Below are 21,520 nucleotides of genomic sequence, written 5' to 3'. Positions count from 1 at the left end.
ACTGAGTCATGACTTTACAACCTTCTTCACATGGAGATCTCAAACTGAGTCATGACTTTACAACCTTCTTCACATGGAGATCTCAAACTGAGTCATGACTTTAGAACCTTCTTCACATGGAGATCTCAAACTGAGTCATGACTTTAGAACCTTCTTCACATGGAGATCTCAAACTGAGTCATGACTTTAGAACCCTCTTCACATGGAGATCTCAAACTGAGTCATGACTTTACAACCTTCTTCACATGGAGATCTCAAACTGAGTCATGACTTTAGAATCTTCTTCACATGGAGATCTCAAACTGAGTCATGACTTTAGAACCCTCTTCACATGGAGATCTCAAACTGAGTCATGACTTTACAACCTTCTGGATATGATTTGGACGAGCGATAAAAATTGTCCCCAGGATCAGAAATTTGTTTAAACTGAAAATAATCCAACATTGTTCGACAGTGCCAGACGCTAGTCCGCGGCCACAGCACACTGCCTGTCTGCAGTAATGACAGGATTTATTGTAAGCCTTATCTAAACGAAATACATTCTCATAATCACCACCATGAGACATCCTTTTCAGCAATATAAAAGTTATTGATTTTTCTACATTGGAGGCAGAATGCCTCAACGCCAGTTGACTTACATCGTATCTGACACAGCGGATTTTCCTGAACTCTTCAGAACTCAGAGGGTCCTTTAGAACCTTTCCTACATAAAAAAAAATTTCTAAAGGAAAGACATAGAATCCTAAAAGGTTCTATGTAGATAATAATGTTCTACCTCTATAAAGGATTCTAATACAGTTCTACCTCTATAAAGAGTTCTATGTAGATACTAAGGTTCTAACTCTATAAAGGGTTCTATGTAGATAATACGGTTCTACCTCTATAAAGGATTCTAATACAGTTCTACCTCTATAAAGAGTTCTATGTAGATAATAAGGTTCTAACTCTATAAAGGGTTCTTCTTCTGGGACAAAGGCCTGGAGAATCCTTTTTCCTAAAAGCATACCTGCTGCAATCTCTTTTTATCACAAAAAGTTATGGATTTTCTGACAAGAATCAAGAGAATATTTCAACACCATCTAAGTCACCATATATCTTATATATATATATATATATATATATATTATGTTACAAGTTTAATATTCTCTCCTGTTACTAGTTTTCAGAAGTCTAAATATCGAATATTCTCTCCTGTTACTAGTTTTCAGAACGCTAAATATCTCATATTATCTCCTGTTACTAGTTTTCAGAACTCTAAATATCTAATATTCTCTCCTGTTACTAGTTTTTAGAACTCTAAATATCTAATATTATCTCCTGTTACTAGTTTTTAGAACTCTAAATATCTAATATTATCTCCTGTTACTAGTTTTTAGAACTCTAAATATCTAATATTATCTTCGGTTACTAGTTTTCAGAACTCTAAATATCTAATATTATCTCCTGTTACTAGTTTTCAGAACTCTAAATATCTAATATTATCTTCGGTTACTAGTTTTCAGAACTCTAAATATCTAATATTCTCTTCAGTTACTAGTTTTCAGAACTCTAAATATCTAATATTATCTCCTGTTACTAGTTTTCAGAACTCTAAATATCTAATATTATCTCCTGTTACTAGTTTTCAGAACTCTAAATATCTAATATTATCTTCAGTTACTAGTTTTTAGAACTCTAAATATCTAATATTCTCTTCAGTTACTAGTTTTCAGAACTCTAAATATCTAATATTATCTTCGGTTACTAGTTTTCAGAACTCTAAATATCTAATATTCTCTTCAGTTACTAGTTTTCAGAACTCTAAATATCTAATATTATCTCCTGTTACTAGTTTTCAGAACTCTAAATATCTAATATTATCTCCTGTTACTAGTTTTCAGAACTCTAAATATCTAATATTATCTTCAGTTACTAGTTTTTAGAACTCTAAATATCTAATATTCTCTTCAGTTACTAGTTTTCAGAACTCTAAATATCTAATATTATCTCCTGTTACTAGTTTTCAGAACTCTAAATATCTAATATTATCTCCTGTTACTAGTTTTCAGAACTCTAAATATCTAATATTATCTCCTGTTACTAGTTTTAGAACTCTAAATATCTAATATTATCTCCTGTTACTAGTTTTCAGAACTCTAAATATCTAATATTATCTCCTGTTACTAGTTTTTAGAACTCTAAATATCTAATATTATCTTCGGTTACTAGTTTTCAGAACTCTAAATATCTAATATTCTCTTCAGTTACTAGTTTTCAGAACTCTAAATATCTAATATTATCTCCTGTTACTAGTTTTCAGAACTCTAAATATCTAATATTATCTCCTGTTACTAGTTTTCAGAACTCTAAATATCTAATATTATCTTCAGTTACTAGTTTTTAGAACTCTAAATATCTAATATTCTCTTCAGTTACTAGTTTTCAGAACTCTAAATATCTAATATTATCTCCTGTTACTAGTTTTCAGAACTCTAAATATCTAATATTATCTCCTGTTACTAGTTTTCAGAACTCTAAATATCTAATATTATCTCCTGTTACTAGTTTTTAGAACTCTAAATATCTAATATTATCTTCGGTTACTAGTTTTCAGAACTCTAAATATCTAATATTATCTCCTGTTACTAGTTTTCAGAACTCTAAATATCTAATATTCTCTCCTGTTACTAGTTTTTAGAACTCTAAATATCTAATATTATCTCCTGTTACTAGTTTTTAGAACTCTAAATATCTAATATTATCTCCTGTTACTAGTTTTTAGAACTCTAAATATCTAATATTATCTTCGGTTACTAGTTTTCAGAACTCTAAATATCTAATATTCTCTTTAGTTACTAGTTTTCAGAACTCTAAATATCTAATATTATCTCCTGTTACTAGTTTTTAGAACTCTAAATATCTAATATTATCTTCGGTTACTAGTTTTCAGAACTCTAAATATCTAATATTATCTCCTGTTACTAGTTTTCAGAACTCTAAATATCTAATATTCTCTTCAGTTACTAGTTTTCAGAACTCTAAATATCTAATATTATCTCCTGTTACTAGTTTTCAGAACTCTAAATATCTAATATTATCTCCTGTTACTAGTTTTCAGAACTCTAAATATCTAATATTATCTCCTGTTACTAGTTTTTAGAACTCTAAATATCTAATATTATCTTCGGTTACTAGTTTTCAGAACTCTAAATATCTGTAACGGTTCTCTTGTGGTGAAGGAGAGTCGGACCAAAATGCAGCGTTGTGATGCTTCATGTTATTTTAATAAAGGAAAAACTATACATGAATAAACTACCAAAATAATGAAAATGTGAAAACCGAAACAGTCCTATCTGGTGCAAACACAGAGACAGGAACAATCACCCACAAACACACAGTGAAACCCAGGCTACCTAAATATGGTTCCCAATCAGAGACAATGACTAACACCTGCCTCTGATTGAGAACCATATCAGGCCAGACATAGAAATAGACAAACTAGACATGAAACATAGAATGCCCACTCAGCTCACACCCTGACCAACCAAAACATAGAAATATACTATGGTCAGGGTGTGACAATATCTAATATTATCTCCTGTTACTAGTTTTCAGAAGTCTAAATATCTAATATTCTCTTCGGTTACTAGTTTTCAGAGTCTAAATATCTAATATTCTCTTCGGTTACTAGTTTTCAGAGTCTAAATATCAAATATTCTCTCCTGTTACTAGTTTTTAGAACACTAAATATCTAATATTCTCTCCTGTTACTAGTTTTCAGAACACTAAATATCTAATATTCTCTCCTGTTACTAGTTTTCAGAAGTCTGAACTTGATGTTCAAGGCCTTTTTTTCGCACGTCAAACATTTAACACGTCAATACGGATGAACGTAAGTATCTAAGGTCTTTTATATGGTAATAACGCAGTGCTACAGACGTCATGGTCCTCTGGCAGTAACGTAACCAAGCGCTCTCCTTTAATCATGACTTGGAGAGAGAATGACCTACACAGACAGCCACAGTCTCCAGGAAGGTACATCAAACCTCTGCTCTACGGGGATACATCCAGCCTCTGCTCTACGGGGATACATCCAGCCTCTGCTCTACGGGGATACATCCAGCCTCTGCTCTACGGGGATACATCCAGCCTCTGCTCTACGGGGATACATCCAGCCTCTGCTCTACGGGGATACATCCAGCCTCTGCTCTACGGGGATACATCAAACCTCTGCTCTACGGGGATACATCCAGCCTCTGCTCTACGGGGATACATCCAGCCTCTGCTCTCTGCTGTACCTTTGATCAGGTAGTGTAGGAGTCAGTGGGATATCATGTTGATATCATGTTGATCAGGTAGTGTAGGAGTCAGTGGGATATCATGTTGATATCATGTTGATATTAGGTAGTGTAGGAGTCAGTGGGATATCATGTTGATATCGTGTTGATATCTTGTTGATCAGGTAGTGTAGGAGTCAGTGAGATATCATGTTGATATCAGGTAGTGTAGGAGTCAGTGGGATATCATGTTGATATCAGGTTGTGTATGAGTCAGTGGGATATCATGTTGATATCATGTTGATATCAGGTAGTGTAGGAGTCAGTGGGATATCATGTTGATCAGGTAGTGTAGGAGTCAGTGGGATATCATGTTGATCAGGTAGTGTAAGAGTCAGTGGGATATCATGTTGATATCATGTTGATATCATGTTGATCAGGTAGTGTAGGAGTCATTGGGATATCATGATGATATCATGTTGATATCAGGTAGTGTAGCAGTCAGTGCAATATCATGTTGATATCATGTTGATATCATGTTGATCAGGTAGTGTAGCAGTCATTGGGATATCATGATGATATCAGGTAGTGTAGCAGTCATTGGGATATCATGATGATATCAGGTAGTGTAGCAGTCATTGGGATATCATGATGATATCAGGTAGTGTAGCAGTCATTGGGATATCATGTTGATATCAGGTAGGGTAGTAGTCATTGGGATATCATGTTGATATCAGGTAGGGTAGTAGTCATTGGGATATCATGTTGATATCATGTTGATATCAGGTAGTGTAGGAGTCATTGGAATATCATGTTGATATCAGGTAGTGTAGGAGTCACTGGGATAAGATGTTGATATCAGGCAGTGTAGGAGTCATTGGGATATCATGTTGATATCAGGTAGGGTAGGAGTCATTGGGATATCATGTTGATATCAGGTAGTGTAGGAGTCATTGGGATGTCATGTTGATATCAGGTAGTGTAGCAGCCAGTGGGGTATCATGTTGATATCGGGTAGTGTAGGAGTCATTGGGATATCATGTTGATATCAGGTAGTGTAGGAGTCACTGGGATATCACGTTGATATCATGTTGATATCATGTTGATATCAGGTAGTTTAGGAGTTATTGGGATAAGATGTTCCCAATGTAAGTGCACTACTTTTGAACAAGGCCCACCGTGCATTATATCAGGAATAGGGTGAGATTTGGGACACACCCTCTCCCCAACCTCAGCATTCACAGAAGCATCTTCATTACCTCATTGCCATCGTTTGAATCAAAAGTTATTGATCTCCCAGTCACAGCAGCAGATGCGTCCCTTTACTCCCAGACAACAGTCTTAATTTAGGGGATTCTAGACCCAACACAAGCACACACATACCGTCCCAGGGTTGAGGATGATACATGAGAACCATCCTCATTATGTCGAGAGAGAGAGAGAGAGAGGGGGAAGGAGAGAAAGAAAGAGAGAGGGAGAGAAAGAGAGAAAGAGAGAGAGAAAGAGAGAGAGAGAGAGAGAGAGAGAGAGAGAGAGGGAAGGAGAGAAAGAAAGAGAGAGGGAGAGAAAGAGAGAGAGAAAGAGAGAGAGAGAGAGAAAGAGAGAGAGGGAGAGAGAGAAAGAGAGGGAGAAGGAGGAATAGGGGGAGAAAGAAGAGAGGAAAGGAGGAATAGGGAGAGAGAAGAGAGGGAGAGGGAGGAATGGGGAGGAGAGTGAAAGAGAGGGAGAAGGAGGAATAGAAAGAGAGAGAGAGAGGAGGAGGAGAGGGGGGAGAAAGAAAGAGAGAAAGAGAGGAGAGAGAGAGAGAGGGGAGGAGGGAGGAGAAAGAAGAGAGGGAGAAGGAGGAATAAGAGAGGGAGAAGAGAGAGAGAGAAGGAGGAAAGAGAGGAGAAGGAGGAATAGAGAGAGTGAAGGAGAGGAGAAAGAGAAATAGGAGAGGAGAGAAGAGAGGAGAAGGAGGAAGATGGGAGAAGAGAAAGAGAGGGAGAAGGAGGAATAGGAAAGAGGAGGAGAGGAGAGAGAGGGAAGAGAGGAGGAAGAGAGAGGAGAATGAGAGGGAGAAGGAGAGAGAGTGAAGAGAGGGAGAAGGAGGAAGAGAGGGAGAAGGAGAGAATAGAAAGAGAGGAGAGAAGAGAGAGAGAAAGAGAGGAGAGAGTGAGAGAGAGAAAGAGAGGGAGAAGGAGAGAGGAGAGGAGAGGAATAGAAGAAGAGAGAAGGAGAATAGGGAGGAGAGAAGAGAGGGAGAAGAGGAAGAGGGGAGAGAGGAAGAGAGGAGAGAAGAGAGGGAGAGGAGAATAGAAAGAGAGGAGAGGAGAGAGGAATAGAGAGGAGAAGAGAGGGAGAAGGAGGAATAGGAGAGGAGAGTGAAGAGAGGGAGAAGGAGGAATAGGGAGAGGAGAGTGAAGAGAGGGAGAAGGAGGAATAGGGGAGGAGAGTGAAGAGAGGGAGAAGGAGGAATAGGGGAGGAGAGTGAAGAGAGGGAGAAGGAGGAATAGGGGAGGAGAGTGAAGAGAGGGAGAAGGAGGAATAGGAGAGGAGAGTGAAGAGAGGGAGAAGGAGGAATAGGAGAGGAGAGTGAAGAGAGGGAGAAGGAGGAATAGGGAGGAGAGTGAAGAGAGGGAGAAGGAGGAATAGGGGAGGAGAGTGAAGAGAGGGAGAGAGGAGAGAGGAGAAGAGAGGGAGAAGGGAGAGAGAGGAAGAGAGGGAGAGAGGAGGAATAGAGAAGGAATAGGGAGAAGAGAGGAGAATAAGGAGGAATAGGGGAGAAGAGAAGAGAGGGAGAAGGAGAGAATAGGGGAGGAGAGAAGAGAGGGAGAAGGAGAGAATAGAAGAGAGGAGAAGGAGGAATAGGGGAGGAGAGAGAAGAGAGGGAGAAGGAATAATAGGGAGGAGAGGAAGAGAGGGAGAGGGAGGAATAGGGGAGGAGAGTGAAGAGAGGGAGAATGAGGAATAGGAGAGGAGAGTGAAGAGAGGGAGAAGGAGGAATAGGGGAGGAGAGTGAAGAGAGGGAGAAGGAGAGAATAGAAGAGAGGGAGAGAGGAGAGAAGGAGAGGAGAGGGAGAAGAGAGGAAGAGAGGGAGGAGGAATAGGAGGGAGAGAAAGAGAGGGAGAAGGAGGAATAGGGAGGAGAGTGAAGAGAGGAGAATGAGGAATAGGAATAGGGAGGAGAGTGAAGAGAGGGAGAATGAGGAATAGGAGAGGAGAGTGAAGAGAGGGAGAGGAGGAATAGAGGAGAGTGAAGAGAGGGAGAGAGGAATAGGGAGAGAGAAGAGAGGAGAAGAGAATAGGGAGGAGAGAAGAGAGGGAGAAGGAGGAATAGGGGAGGAGAGGAAGAGAGGAGAGAGGAGGAAAGAGAGGAGAAGAGAGAGAGAAGGAGAAGAGAGAGGGAGGAATAGAGAGAGAGAGAAGAGAGGGAGAAGGAGGAATAGGGAGAGAGAGGAGAGAAGAGAGGGAGAATGAGGAATAGGAGAGGAGAGTGAAGAGAGGGAGAATGAGGAATAGGGGAGGAGAGGAAGAGAGGGAGAGGAGGAATAGGAGGAGAGAAGGAAGAGAGAGGAAGAGAGGGAGAAGGAGGAATAGAAAGAGAGGGAGAAGGAGGGAGAAGGAGGAATAGGGAGAGGAGAGAAAGAAAGAGAGGGAGAAGGAGGAATAGGGAGAGAGGAGGAAGAGAGAGAAAGAAAGAGAGGAGAAGGAGGAATAGGGAGAGAGAGAAGAGAGGGAGAAGGAGGAATAGGGAGGAGAGTGAAGAGAGGAGAGGAATAGAGGAGATAGGGAGAGAGGAATAGGGGAGAGAGAGAAGAGAGGGAGAAGGAGGAATAGGGGAGGAGAGAAAGAGAGGGAGAAGGAGGAATAGGAGAGGAGAGTGAAGAGAGGGAGAAGGAGGAATAGGGAGGAGGAAGAGAGAGAGGGAAGAGGAGGAGGAAGGAGAGAAGGAGGAAAGGAGAGATGAAGAGAAGAAGGAGAGAGAATAAGGGAGGAGAGTGAAGAGAGAGAGAAGAGGAGGGAGAGGAGAGAGGGAGAAGGAGGAATAGAGGAGGAAGGAAGAGAGAGAGGGAAAGAGAGGAATAGAGAAGGAAGAGAGGGAGAAGGAGGAATAGGAGAGGAGAGTGAAGAGAGGGAGAATGAGGAATAGGAGAGGAGAGTGAAGAGAGGGAGAAGGAGGAATAGGGGAAGGAGAAGAGAGGGAGAAGGAGGAATAGGGGAGGAGAGTGAATAAAGGGAGGAGTGAAGAGAGGGAGAAGGAGGAATAGGGGAGGAGAGTGAAGAGAGGGAGAAGGAGGAATAGGAGGAGAGAAGAGAGGGAGAAGGAGGAATAGGGAGAGAAAGAGAGGGAGAAGGAGGAGAGAAAGAGAGGAGAGAGAAAGAGGAGGAATAGGAGGAGAGAGAAGAGAGGGAGAAGGAAGAGAGGAGGAGAGTGAAGAGAGGGAGAAGGAGGAATAGGGAGGAGAGTGAAGAGAGGGAGAAGGAGGAATAGGGAGGAGAGAAGAGAGGAGAAGAGAGGGAGAAGGGAGGAGAGAAGAGAGGAGAGAAGGAGGAATAAGAGGAGGAGAGTGAAGAGAGGGAGAAGGAGGAATAGGGGAGGAGAGTGAAGAGAGGGAGAAGGAGGAATAGGGGAGGAGAGTGAAGGAGGAATAGAGGAGGAGAGTGAAGAGAGGGAGGAGGAATAGGGAGGAGAGTGAAGAGAGGGAGAAGGAGGAATAGGGGAGGAGAGTGAAGAGAGGGAGGAAGGAGGAATAGAGAAGAGAGGGAGAAGGAGGAATAGAGAGAGAGAGAAGAGAGGAGAAGGAGGAATAGGGAGGAGAGAGAAGAGAGGGAGAAGGAGGAATAGGGAGGAGAGAGATGAGAGAGGGAGAAGGAGGAATAGGGAGGAATAGAGGAGGAGAGAAGAGAGGGAGAAGGAGGAATAGGGAGGAGAGTGAAGAGAGGGAGAGAGAAGGGAGGAGGGGAGGAGAGGAAGAGAGGAGAGAAGGAGGAATAGGGAGAGAGTGAAGAGAGGGAGAGGAGGAATAGGGAGGAAGAAGGAGAGAGAGAAAGAGAGGGAATAAGGAGAGGAGAGAGGAGAGAGGAGGAATAAGGAGGGGAGGAGAGTGAAGAGAGGGAGAAGGAGGAATAGGGGAGGAGAGTGAAGAGAGGGAGGAGGAGGAATCGGGGAGGAGGGTGAAGGGAGGGAGAAGGAGGAATAGGGGAGGAGAGTGAAGAGAGGGAGAAGGAGGAATAGGAGAGGAGAGTGAAGAGAGGGAGAATGAGGAATAGGGGAGGAGAGTGAAGAGAGGGAGAATGAGGAATAGGAGAGAGGAAGAGAGGGAGAGGGAATAGGGAGGAGAAAGAGAGGGAGGAGGAAGGAGGGGAGAGAGGAAGAGAGGGAGAAGGAGAGAGAGAGGAATAAGAGAGGAAGAGAGGGAGAGGAGGAATAGGGAGGAGAGTGAAGAGAGGGAGAGAAGGAGAGAGATAGAGAGGAGAGGAAGGAGAGAAGGAGGAATAGGGAGGAGAGAGAAGAGAGGGAGAAGGAGGAATAGGGAGAGAGAGAAAGAGAGGGAGAAGGAGGAATAGGGAGGGAGAGTGAAGAGAGGGAGAAGGAGGAATAAGGGAGGAGGGTGAAGAGAAGAGAGAAGAGGGAGAAGGGAGAAGGAGAATAGGGGAGGAGAGGGAGAAGAGAGGGAGAAGGAGGAATAGGGGAGGAGAGTGAAGAGAGGGAGAAGGAGGAATAGGGGAGGAGAGTGAAGAGAGGGAGAAGGAGGAATAGAGGAGGAGAGTGAAGAGAGGGAGAAGGAGGAATAGGGGAGGAATAGGGGAGGAGAGTGAAGAGAGGGAGAAGGAGGAATAGGGCAGGAGAGTGAAGAGAGGGAGAAGGAGGAATAGGGGAGGAGAGTGAAGAGAGGGAGGAGGAGGAATAAGAGGAGGAATAGGGGAGGAGAGTGAAGAGAGGGAGAAGGAGGAATATGGGAGGAGAGTGAAGAGAGGGAGAAGCAGGAATAGGGAGGAGAGGGAAGAGAGGGAGAAGGAGGAATAGGGGAGGAGAAGAGAGGGAGAAGGAGGAATTGGGAGGAGGGAAGAAGGGAGAAGGAGGAATAGGGAGGAGGGTGAAGAGAGGGAGAAGGAGGAATAGGGGAGGAGAGAAAGAGAGGGAGAAGGAGGAATAGGGGAGAGGAGAGGGAGAAGGAGGAGAGAGAAAGAGAGGGAGGAGAGGAAGAGAGAGAGAAGGAGGAGAATAGGAGAGAAAGAGAGGGAGAAGGGGATATAGAAATAGCAGGACTACTGTGCCCATTGAACAGCCTCCCCGTTGAACAGACTCCCCGTTGAACAGACTACCCCGCTGGAACAGCCTCCCCGTTGAACAAACTCCCCGTTGAACAGACTCCCGTTGAACAGACTCCCCGTTGAACAAACTCCCTGTTGAACAGACTCCCCGTTGAACAGACGCCCCGTTGAACATACATTTTTCCAGGAGTAATTTGTATGACATCAGTGCAAGCTCCTGGCTCTCTCTCTCTCTGTGTGTGTGTGTGTGTGTGTGTGTGTGTGTGTGTGTGTGTGTGTGTGTGTGTGTGTGTGTGTGTGTGTGTGTGTGTGTGTGTGTGTGTTCCTGGCTGGACCATCGCACCACAGTAGAGCAGAATTCCCCTCGCTGAGCTCAACACATCCTTCACTGAGCATGTCATGACCAGAGCTGACACACACTGAGGATGTGCTAGCCAAGCCAATGAGTCGGCAACACACACACTCACACACACACACACACACACAGAGAGAAAACAAAGGGGGAAAGAACTGCTTCTCAAGTCTGCGTGACAGCCTTGTCAGCCTCATTGAATTCATATCCACCTTGTGAAGGAAGGGCAATATGATGGTCACATTCTGTTATTAGTTTTATATAGACATGTCAGGCCAGGTCAGAAGGTCACATTATATAGACATGTCAGGCCAGGTCAGAAGGTCACATTATATAGACATGTCAGGCCAGGTCAGAAGGTCACATTATATAGACATGTCAGGCCAGGTCAGAAGGTCACATTATATAGACATGTCAGGCCAGGTCAGAAGGTCACATTATATAGACATGTCAGGCCAGGTCAGAAGGTCACATTATATAGACATGTCAGGCCAGGTCAGAAGGTCACATTATATAGACATGTCAGGCCAGGTCAGAAGGTCACATTATATAGACATGTCAGGCCAGGTCAGAAGGTCACATTATATAGACATGTCAGGCCAGGTCAGAAGGTCACATTATATAGACATGTCAGGCCAGGTCAGAAGGTCACATTATAAAGACATGTCAGGCCAGGTCAGAAGGTCACATTATATAGACATGTCAGGCCAGGTCAGAAGGTCACATTATATAGACATGTCAGGCCAGGTCAGAAGGTCATATTCTGATATTAGTTTTATAAAGACATGTCAGGCCAGGTCTGAAGGTCACATTATATAGACATGTCAGGCCAGGTCAGAAGGTCAGATTATATAGACATGTCAGGCCAGGTCAGAAAGCCACATTCTGATATTAGTTTCATATAGAGATATCAGGTCAGTGACTTCTCTTTTGGAAAGTAAAAGAGAAGTCTTGCTATTTTTTATTTGATATGAAAACACCCTTTACTGGCTCAAACAGCCGACCAATCACCCTTCCACCAAACCTAAGTAAACCTTTGGGGAAAAAATAGTGTTTGATCAGATACAATGCTTTTTCACAGTAAAAAAAATTGACAAGTGACTTTCAGCACGCTTATAGAATAAGGGCACTTTAACATGCACGGCACTTACACAAATGACTAATGATTGGCTAAGAGAGATTGATAATAAAAAGATTGTTGGAGTTTTCGTGTTAGACTTCAGCGTGGCTTTTGACATTATCGAACATAATCTGCTGGCTGGTAAAACTCATGTGTTACGGCTTTACACCCCTGCTATATTGTGGATTGAGTTATCTGTCTAACAGAACACAGAGGGTCTTTTTTAATGGAAACCAAAATTATCCTGGTAGAGTCAGGCATTCCCCAGGGCAGCTGTCTAGGCCCCTTACTTTTTAAAATCAAAATAATGACATGCCACTGGCTTTGAGTAAAGCCAGTGTGTCTATGCATGCTAATGAATCAACACTAAACATGTCAGCAACCACAACAAGTTAAATCACTGCAACACTTAACAGAAAGCTGCAGTTGGTTTCAGAATGGGTGGAAAGAAATAAGTTAGTCCTAAATATTATTTAAAAAATTAAAAGCATTGTATTTGGGACAAATTATTCAATAAGCCCTGAACATCAACTAAATCTTGGAATGAATAATGTGGAAATTGAGCAAGTTGAGATAACTATACTGTTTGGAGTAACACTAGATAGTAAACTGTCATGGACAAAACATATTGATACAACAGTAGCTCAGATGGGGAGAAGTCTGTCCATAATAAAGCACTGCTCAGTTTTCTACTGCCCAGTCATATGGACTACTGCCCAGTCATATAGACTACTGCCCAGTCATATAGACTACTGCCCAGTCATATGGTCTCCTGCCCAGTCATATAGACTACTGCCCAGTCATATGGACTACTGCCCAGTCATATAGACTACTGCCCAGTCATATGGTCTACTGCCCAGTCTACTGCCCAGTCATATAGACTACTGTCCAGTCATATGGTCTACTGGTCTACTGTCCAGTCATATGGTCTACTGCCCAGTCATATGGTCTACTGCCCAGTCATATGGTCTACTGTCCAGTCATATGGTCTACTGTCCAGTCATATGGTCTACTGGTCTACTGCCCAGTTTTATGGTATATTGTCCAGTCATATGGTCTACTGTCCAGTCATGGTCTTCTGTCCAGTCATATGGTCTATTGTCCAGTCATATGGTCTATTGTCCAGTCATATGGTCTACTGCCCAATAATATGGATTACTGCCCAGTCATATGGTCTACTGGTCTACTGGTCCCAGTCATATGGTCTATTGTCCAGTCATATGGTCTACTGGTCTACTGCCCAGTCATATGGACTACTGCCCAGTCATATGGACTAATGCCCAGTCATATGGACTACTGCCCAGTCATATGGACTACTGCCCAGTCATATGGTCTATTGTCCAGTCATATGGTCTACTGCCCAGTCATATGGACTACTGCCCAGGCATTTAGACTACTGCCCAGTCATATAGACTACTGCCCAGTCATATGGTCTACTGCCCAGTCATATAGACTACTGCCCAGGCATATAGACTACTGTCCAGTCATATGGTCTACTGCCCAGTCTACTGCCCAGTCATATGGACTACTGCCCAGTCATATAGACTACTGCCCAGTCATATAGACTACTGTCCAGTCATATGGTCTACTGGTCTACTGTCCAGTCATATGGTCTACTGCCCAGTCATATGGTCTACTGTCCAGTCATATGGTCTACTGCCCAGTCATATGGTCTACTGTCCAGTCATATGGTCTACTGGTCTACTGTCCAGTCATATGGTATACTGTCCAGTCAAATGGTCTACTGTCCAGTCATATGGTCTACTGTCCAGTCATATGGTCTACTGTCCAGTCAAATGGTCTACTGTCCAGTCATATGGTCTACGGGACTACTGTCCAGTCAAATGGTCTACTGTCCAGTCATATGGTCTTCGGGTCTACTGCCCAGTCATATGGACTACTGCCCAGTCATATAGACTACTGCCCAGTCATATAGACTACTGCCCAGTCTACTGCCCAGTCATATAGACTACTGCCCAGTCATATGGTCTACTGCCCAGTCATATAGACTACTGCCCAGTCATATAGACTACTACCCAGTCCTATGGACTACTGCCCAGTCATATAGACTACTGTCCAGTCATATGGTCTACTGGTCTACTGTCCAGTCATATGGTCTACTGCCCAGTCATATGGTCTACTGCCCAGTCATATGGTCTACTGTCCAGTCATATGGTCTACTGTCCAGTCATATGGTCTACTGGTCTACTGCCCAGTTTTATGGTATATTGTCCAGTCATATGGTCTACTGTCCAGTCATGGTCTTCTGTCCAGTCATATGGTCTATTGTCCAGTCATATGGTCTATTGTCCAGTCATATGGTCTACTGCCCAATAATATGGATTACTGCCCAGTCATATGGTCTACTGGTCTACTGGTCCCAGTCATATGGTCTATTGTCCAGTCATATGGTCTACTGGTCTACTGCCCAGTCATATGGACTACTGCCCAGTCATATGGACTAATGCCCAGTCATATGGACTACTGCCCAGTCATATGGACTACTGCCCAGTCATATGGTCTATTGTCCAGTCATATGGTCTACTGCCCAGTCATATGGACTACTGCCCAGGCATTTAGACTACTGCCCAGTCATATAGACTACTGCCCAGTCATATGGTCTACTGCCCAGTCATATAGACTACTGCCCAGGCATATAGACTACTGTCCAGTCATATGGTCTACTGCCCAGTCTACTGCCCAGTCATATGGACTACTGCCCAGTCATATAGACTACTGCCCAGTCATATAGACTACTGTCCAGTCATATGGTCTACTGGTCTACTGTCCAGTCATATGGTCTACTGCCCAGTCATATGGTCTACTGTCCAGTCATATGGTCTACTGCCCAGTCATATGGTCTACTGTCCAGTCATATGGTCTACTGGTCTACTGTCCAGTCATATGGTATACTGTCCAGTCAAATGGTCTACTGTCCAGTCATATGGTCTACTGTCCAGTCATATGGTCTACTGTCCAGTCAAATGGTCTACTGTCCAGTCATATGGTCTACGGGACTACTGTCCAGTCAAATGGTCTACTGTCCAGTCATATGGTCTTCGGGTCTACTGCCCAGTCATATGGACTACTGCCCAGTCATATAGACTACTGCCCAGTCATATAGACTACTGCCCAGTCTACTGCCCAGTCATATAGACTACTGCCCAGTCATATGGTCTACTGCCCAGTCATATAGACTACTGCCCAGTCATATAGACTACTACCCAGTCCTATGGACTACTGCCCAGTCATATGGTCTACTGCCCAGTCATATGGTCTACTGCCCAGTCATATAGACTACTGCCCAGTCATATAGACAAATGTCCAGTCATATGGTCTACTGGTCTACTGCCCAGTCATATAGACTACTGCCCAGTCATATAGACTACTACCCAGTCCTATGGACTACTGCCCAGTCATATGGTCTACTGCCCAGTCATATGGTCTACTGCCCAGTCATATAGTCTACTGCCCAGTCATATAGACTACTGCCCAGTCATATGGTCTACTGCCCAGTCATATGGATTACTGCCCAGTCATATGGTCTACTGTCCAGTCATATGGATTACTGTCCAGTGATATGGTCTACTGTCCAGTCATATGGATTACTGTCCAGTCATATGGTCTACTGTCCAGTCATATGGTCTACTGTCCAGTCATATGGTCTACTGTCCAGTCATATGGTCTACTGCCCAGTCATATGGTCAATTGTCCAGTCATATGGTCTACTGTCCAGTCATATGGTCTACTGCCCAGTCATATGGACTACTGCCCAGTCATATGGTCTACTGTCCAGTCATATGGTCTACAGTCCAGTCATATGGTCTACTGTCCAGTCATATGGTCTACTGGTCTACTGTCCAGTCATATAGACTACTGGTCTACTGTCCAGTCATATGATCCATTGTCCAGTCATATGGTCTACTGGTCTACTGCCCAGTCATATGGTCTACTGGTCTACTGCCCAGTCATATGGTCTACTGGTCTACTGCCCAGTCATATGGTCTACTGTCCAGTCATATGGTCTACTGGTCTACTGTCCAGTCATATGATCTATTGTCCAGTCATATGGTCTACTGGTCTACTGCCCAGTCATATGGTCTACTGGTCTACTGCCCAGTCATATGGTCTACTGCCCAGTCATATGGTCTACGGGTCTACTGCCCAGTCATATGGACTACTGCCCAGTCATATAGACTACTGTCCAGTCATATAGACTACTGCCCAGTCTACTGCCCAGTCATATAGACTACTGCCCAGTCATATGGTCTACTGCCCAGTCATATGGATTACTGTCCAGTCATATGGTCTACTGTCCAGTCATATGGATTACTGTCCAGTCATATGGTCTACTGTCCAGTCATATGGTCTACTGTCCAGTCATATGGTCTACTGCCCAGTCATATGGACTACTGCCCAGTCATATGGTCTACTGTCCAGTCATATGGTCTACAGTCCAGTCATATGGTCTACTGCCCAGTCATATGGTCTACTGTCCAGTCATATGGTCTACAGTCCAGTCATATGGTCTACTGTCCAGTCATATGGTCTACTGGTCTACTGTCCAGTCATATAGACTACTGGTCTACTGTCCAGTCATATGATCTATTGTCCAGTCATATGGTCTACTGGTCTACTGCCCAGTCATATTGTCTACTGGTCTACTGCCCAGTCATATGGTCTACTGTCCAGTCATATGGTCTACTGGTCTACTGTCCAGTGATATAGACTACTGGTCTACTGTCCAGTCATATGATCTATTGTCCAGTCATATGGTCTACTGGTCTACTGCCCAGTCATATGGTCTACTGGTCTACTGCCCAGTCATATGGTCTACTGCCCAGTCATATGGTCTACGGGTCTACTGCCCAGTCATATGGACTACTGCCCAGTCATATAGACTACTGTCCAGTCATATAGACTACTGCCCAGTCTACTGCCCAGTCATATAGACTACTGCCCAGTCATATGGTCTACTGCCCAGTCATATGGATTACTGTCCAGTCATATGGTCTACTGTCCAGTCATATGGACTACTGTCCAGTCATATGGTCTACTGCCCAGTCATATGGTCTACTGTCCAGTCATATGGTCTACTGCCCAGTCATATGGTCAATTGTCCAGTCATATGGTCTACTGTCCAGTCATATGGTCTACTGCCCAGTCATATGGACTACTGCCCAGTCATATGGTCTACTGTCCAGTCATATGGTCTACAGTCCAGTCATATGGTCTACTGTCCAGTCATATGGTCTACTGGTCTACTGTCCAGTCACATAGACTACTGGTCTACTGTCCAGTCATATGATCTATTGTCCAGTCATATGGTCTACTGGTCTACTGCCCAGTCATATGGTCTACTGGTCTACTGCCCAGTCATATGGTCTACTGTCTAGTCATATGGTCTATTGGTCTACTGTCGAGTCATATAGACTACTGGTCTACTGTCCAGTCATATGATCTATTGTCCAGTCATATGGTCTACTGGTCTACTGCCCAGTCATATGGTCTACTGGTCTACTGCCCAGTCATATGGTCTACTGTCCAGTCATATGGTCTATTGGTCTACTGTCCAGTCATATAGACTACTGGTCTACTGTCCAGTCTTATGATCTATTGTCCTGTCATATGGTCTACGGGTCTACTGCCCAGTCATATGGACTACTGCCCAGTCATAAAGACTACTGTCCAGTCATATAGACTACTGCCCAGTCTACTGCCCAGTCATATTGACTACTGCCCAGTCATATGGTCTACTGCCCAGTCATATGGTCTACTGCCCAGTCATATAGACTACTGCCCAGTCATATAGACTACTACCCAGTCCTATGGACTACTGCCCAGTCATATAGACTACTGCCCAGTCATATAGACTACTACCCAGTCCTATGGACTACTGCCCAGTCATATAGACTACTGCCCAGTCATATAGACTACTACCCAGTCATATGGTCTACTGCCCAGTCATATAGACTACTGCCCAGTCATATAGACTACTGTCCAGTCATATGGTCTACTGGTCTACTGCCCAGTCATATGGTCTACTGCCCAGTCATATGGTCTACTGCCCAGTCATATGGATTACTGTCCAGTCATATGGTCTCCTGTCCAGTCATATGGACTACTGTCCAGTCATGTGGTCTACTGTCCAGTCATATGGTCTCCTGTCCAGTCATGTGATCTACTGTCCAGTCATGTTGTCTCCTGTCCAGTCATATGGTCTATTGTCCAGTCATATGGTCTCCTGTCCAGTCATGTGGTCTCCTCTCCAGTCATAAGTGCCACGAAGAGGGAGATTACAGTCGGCCCAGAACAGAACAGCACGGCTGGCCTTCAAATGAACACAGAGAGCTAACATCAATGACATGCATGTCAATCTCTCCTGGCTCAGTAGATGAGTGATTGACTGCATCACTACTCGTCTTTGTGAGAGGTACTGACATGTGGGTGGCACCGAGACGTCCGTTCAAATGACTAGCACACAGCTCAGATACCCCACAAGACATCCCACCAGGGTTCTCTTCACAGTCCAGAACAGACTGGAGATGGTGCGGTAGTACCCAGAGCCGTGACTCCACTGAACTCTGAACTCTAGTAGAATCAGATTTAAAATACAGATCTGTTCAGTGGGCAGAGAGGAGGTCAAACTAATGAGAAAAAACAACAACATTATAATCAACAGTGGTTCACAATTATGATCAGAGAAACTGACACGTGGTGATTGATGATATGTGGTGAAGCCCAGCAGGATCAACACAGACTTTGTCCCAAATGGGACCCTGTATTCACTATGTAGTGCACTACTTTTCCCCATGGCTCATAGGGCTCTGGTCAAAAGTAGTGCACTAAATAGGGAATAGGGTGCCATTTGGGAAGACAAAAACCATTTAATCTTAATGAAATGTGCCTGTGATGGATGAGTACACGGTGATCTCCATTACCCATTCTCAGATGATTGATATCGTCTCAACAATGGAAACGACATCTTAGGAAATGTAGGAATTCATTGAAAATATAAATCCCCCAAAGAAATGTTTCTATGATGAAGACAGGGGCACCAGTTGGTGGCACCAGCTCATGATTTTGGAGGCACCTCCACATTTTTTTAGGGGGGGGGAGGGTGCAGCATTACACAATAGAATACATTTGAGTCATTATCTTATAAAGTCATTATTAAGTCATTATGAAGTCATTATAATGTCATTATTAAATAATTAAGTCATTATAAAGTCATTATAAAGTCATTATAAAGTCATTATGAAGTCATTATTAAGTCATTATGAAGTCATTATAAAGTCATTATTAAGTCATTATAATGTCATTATGAAGTCATTATAATGTCATTATTAAGTCATTATATAGTCATTATATAGTCATTATTAAGTCATTATTGTCATTAAAACGTCATTATAAAGTCATTATAAAGTCATTATTAAGTCATTATATAGTCATTATATAGTCATTATTATTGTCGTCATTAAAACGTCATTATAAAGTCATTATAAAGTCATTATATAGTCATTATATAGTCATTATATAGTCATTATTAAGTCATTATTGTCATTATTAAGTCATTATTGTCATTAAAACTTAATTATAAAGTCATTATTAAGTCATTAAAAAGTCATTATTAAGTCATTATTAAGTCAATATTAAGTCATTAAAAAGTCATTATTAAGTCATTATTAAGTCATTATTAAGTCATTATTAAGTCATTATTAAGTCAATATTAAGTCATTATTAATCATTATTAAGTCATTCATAAAGCTGTATTAAGAGGTGTAATTGACGACTCACATGGTATTCAATAAATACGTTGTCCAAGCTGGAACGCATGATTCAAAATATTCTGATATGCAACCTAATCCAGTGATTGTCATTCATTTGATATGCAACCTAATCCAGTGATGTCATTCATTTGATATGCAACCTAATCCAGTGATGTCATTCATTTGATATGCAACCTAATCCAGTGATGTCATTCATTTGATATGCAACCTAATCCAGTGATTGTCATTCATTTGAGGTTGACTATTAGTCAATATTTCTTTTTAAATGTTTGACTGTTTTTCTGATCAATAGAGATGAATTTGCCTTTGTCTTTATGAGCAGTAATATTATATAGTCTAGGCCTAATTAAATTGGTGCTAATTCATTAATATTATATAGTCTAGGCCTAATTAAATTGGTGCTAATTCATTAATATTATATAGTCTAGGCCTAATTAAATTGGTGCTAATTCATTAATATTATATAGTCTAGGCCTAATTAAATTGGTGCTAATTCATTAATATTATATAGTCTAGGCCTAATTAAATTGGTGCTAATTCATTAATATTATATAGTCTAGGCCTAATTAAATTGGTGCTAATTCATTAATATTATATAGTCTAGGCCTAATTAAATTGGTGCTAATTCATTACAGTTTTTTTCGATTGCTAAACAACAGTGGACACAACTGGAGTCACATGTGCAAAACTCTAACTACAGTCTGCACAGCAGCAGTTCATGTGGACCAAAATCTAGTTCATTTTTCATTGCTTGAACACAGTTTTCAAAACTCTACACACTTATCCCATGACTTTAACCACAACCTGCACAACACTGTGGATTTACAGCACTTTGTTCAAATGCTAACACACTGCTGTCAAAACTGTGAACCACACATTCAAAACGGAATAGATTTCAGCCTTGTGCCTTTCAAACACTGCTGATTGCAATTTCAGCTGAAAGGCTAAGCAGGTGTCTTGTTTTAGACTTGTTAGTGAACACACACACATATTACAGTATATATAGGTAGAGCTCAGAAAGACTCATTTTGGAAATGGAACAAGGAAGATGGGTTCGTGGAGGGAGAAGGGTGGCAGGGAGAGGGCGGGTGCGTGGAGGAAGACAAAGAAGACAAAGAGCTGTTATTTCAGATGAAATAAGGGCTACACTTATAGACCATGTCGTGAACCATGGTCTCTCATTGAGAGAGGCAGGGTTGAGGGTGCAACCCAATCTGCAAAGATCCACAGTGGCATCTGTAATGCGAATTTTCCATCATGCAAACAGGTGAGAGTTACATCCTTACAGTAAATGAAAACATTACAGGAATCTATTTTGTATTGCAATTATAGAATATTTACACAGATATATATTACAGTAAGTTTGACTGTAAAATATATTTTTACAACAGGACCCAAAGGCTGCCCCCAACAGGGGGAAGAGGAAAAATATTTTCAGATGCGCAGGAAAATGCTATTGTTGACATGGTTGTTGTCAACAATGCAATAAAACTGCGGGAGATTCAAGATAGAGTGCTGGCTGATAATGATATATTTGAAAATGTTAATTCTGTCAGCACAACAACTATTGCTCGAGTCCTAAAGAAACACCAAGTTACAATGAAACAGTTATACACTGTACCGTTCGAGAGAAACAGTGAACGGGTAAAAGAGCAAAGATACCAATATGTCCAGGTAAGACGTCTGAGGTTACGTACACAGCTATACAAAATATTTACAGTAAAAAAAAACACTAGCATTTCTA

This window comes from Oncorhynchus tshawytscha, unplaced genomic scaffold (genome assembly GCF_018296145.1).
Source record: "Oncorhynchus tshawytscha isolate Ot180627B unplaced genomic scaffold, Otsh_v2.0 Un_contig_3045_pilon_pilon, whole genome shotgun sequence".
NCBI classification, from domain to species: Eukaryota; Metazoa; Chordata; class Actinopteri; order Salmoniformes; family Salmonidae; genus Oncorhynchus; species Oncorhynchus tshawytscha.
This window is presented reverse-complemented; position numbering follows the sequence as displayed.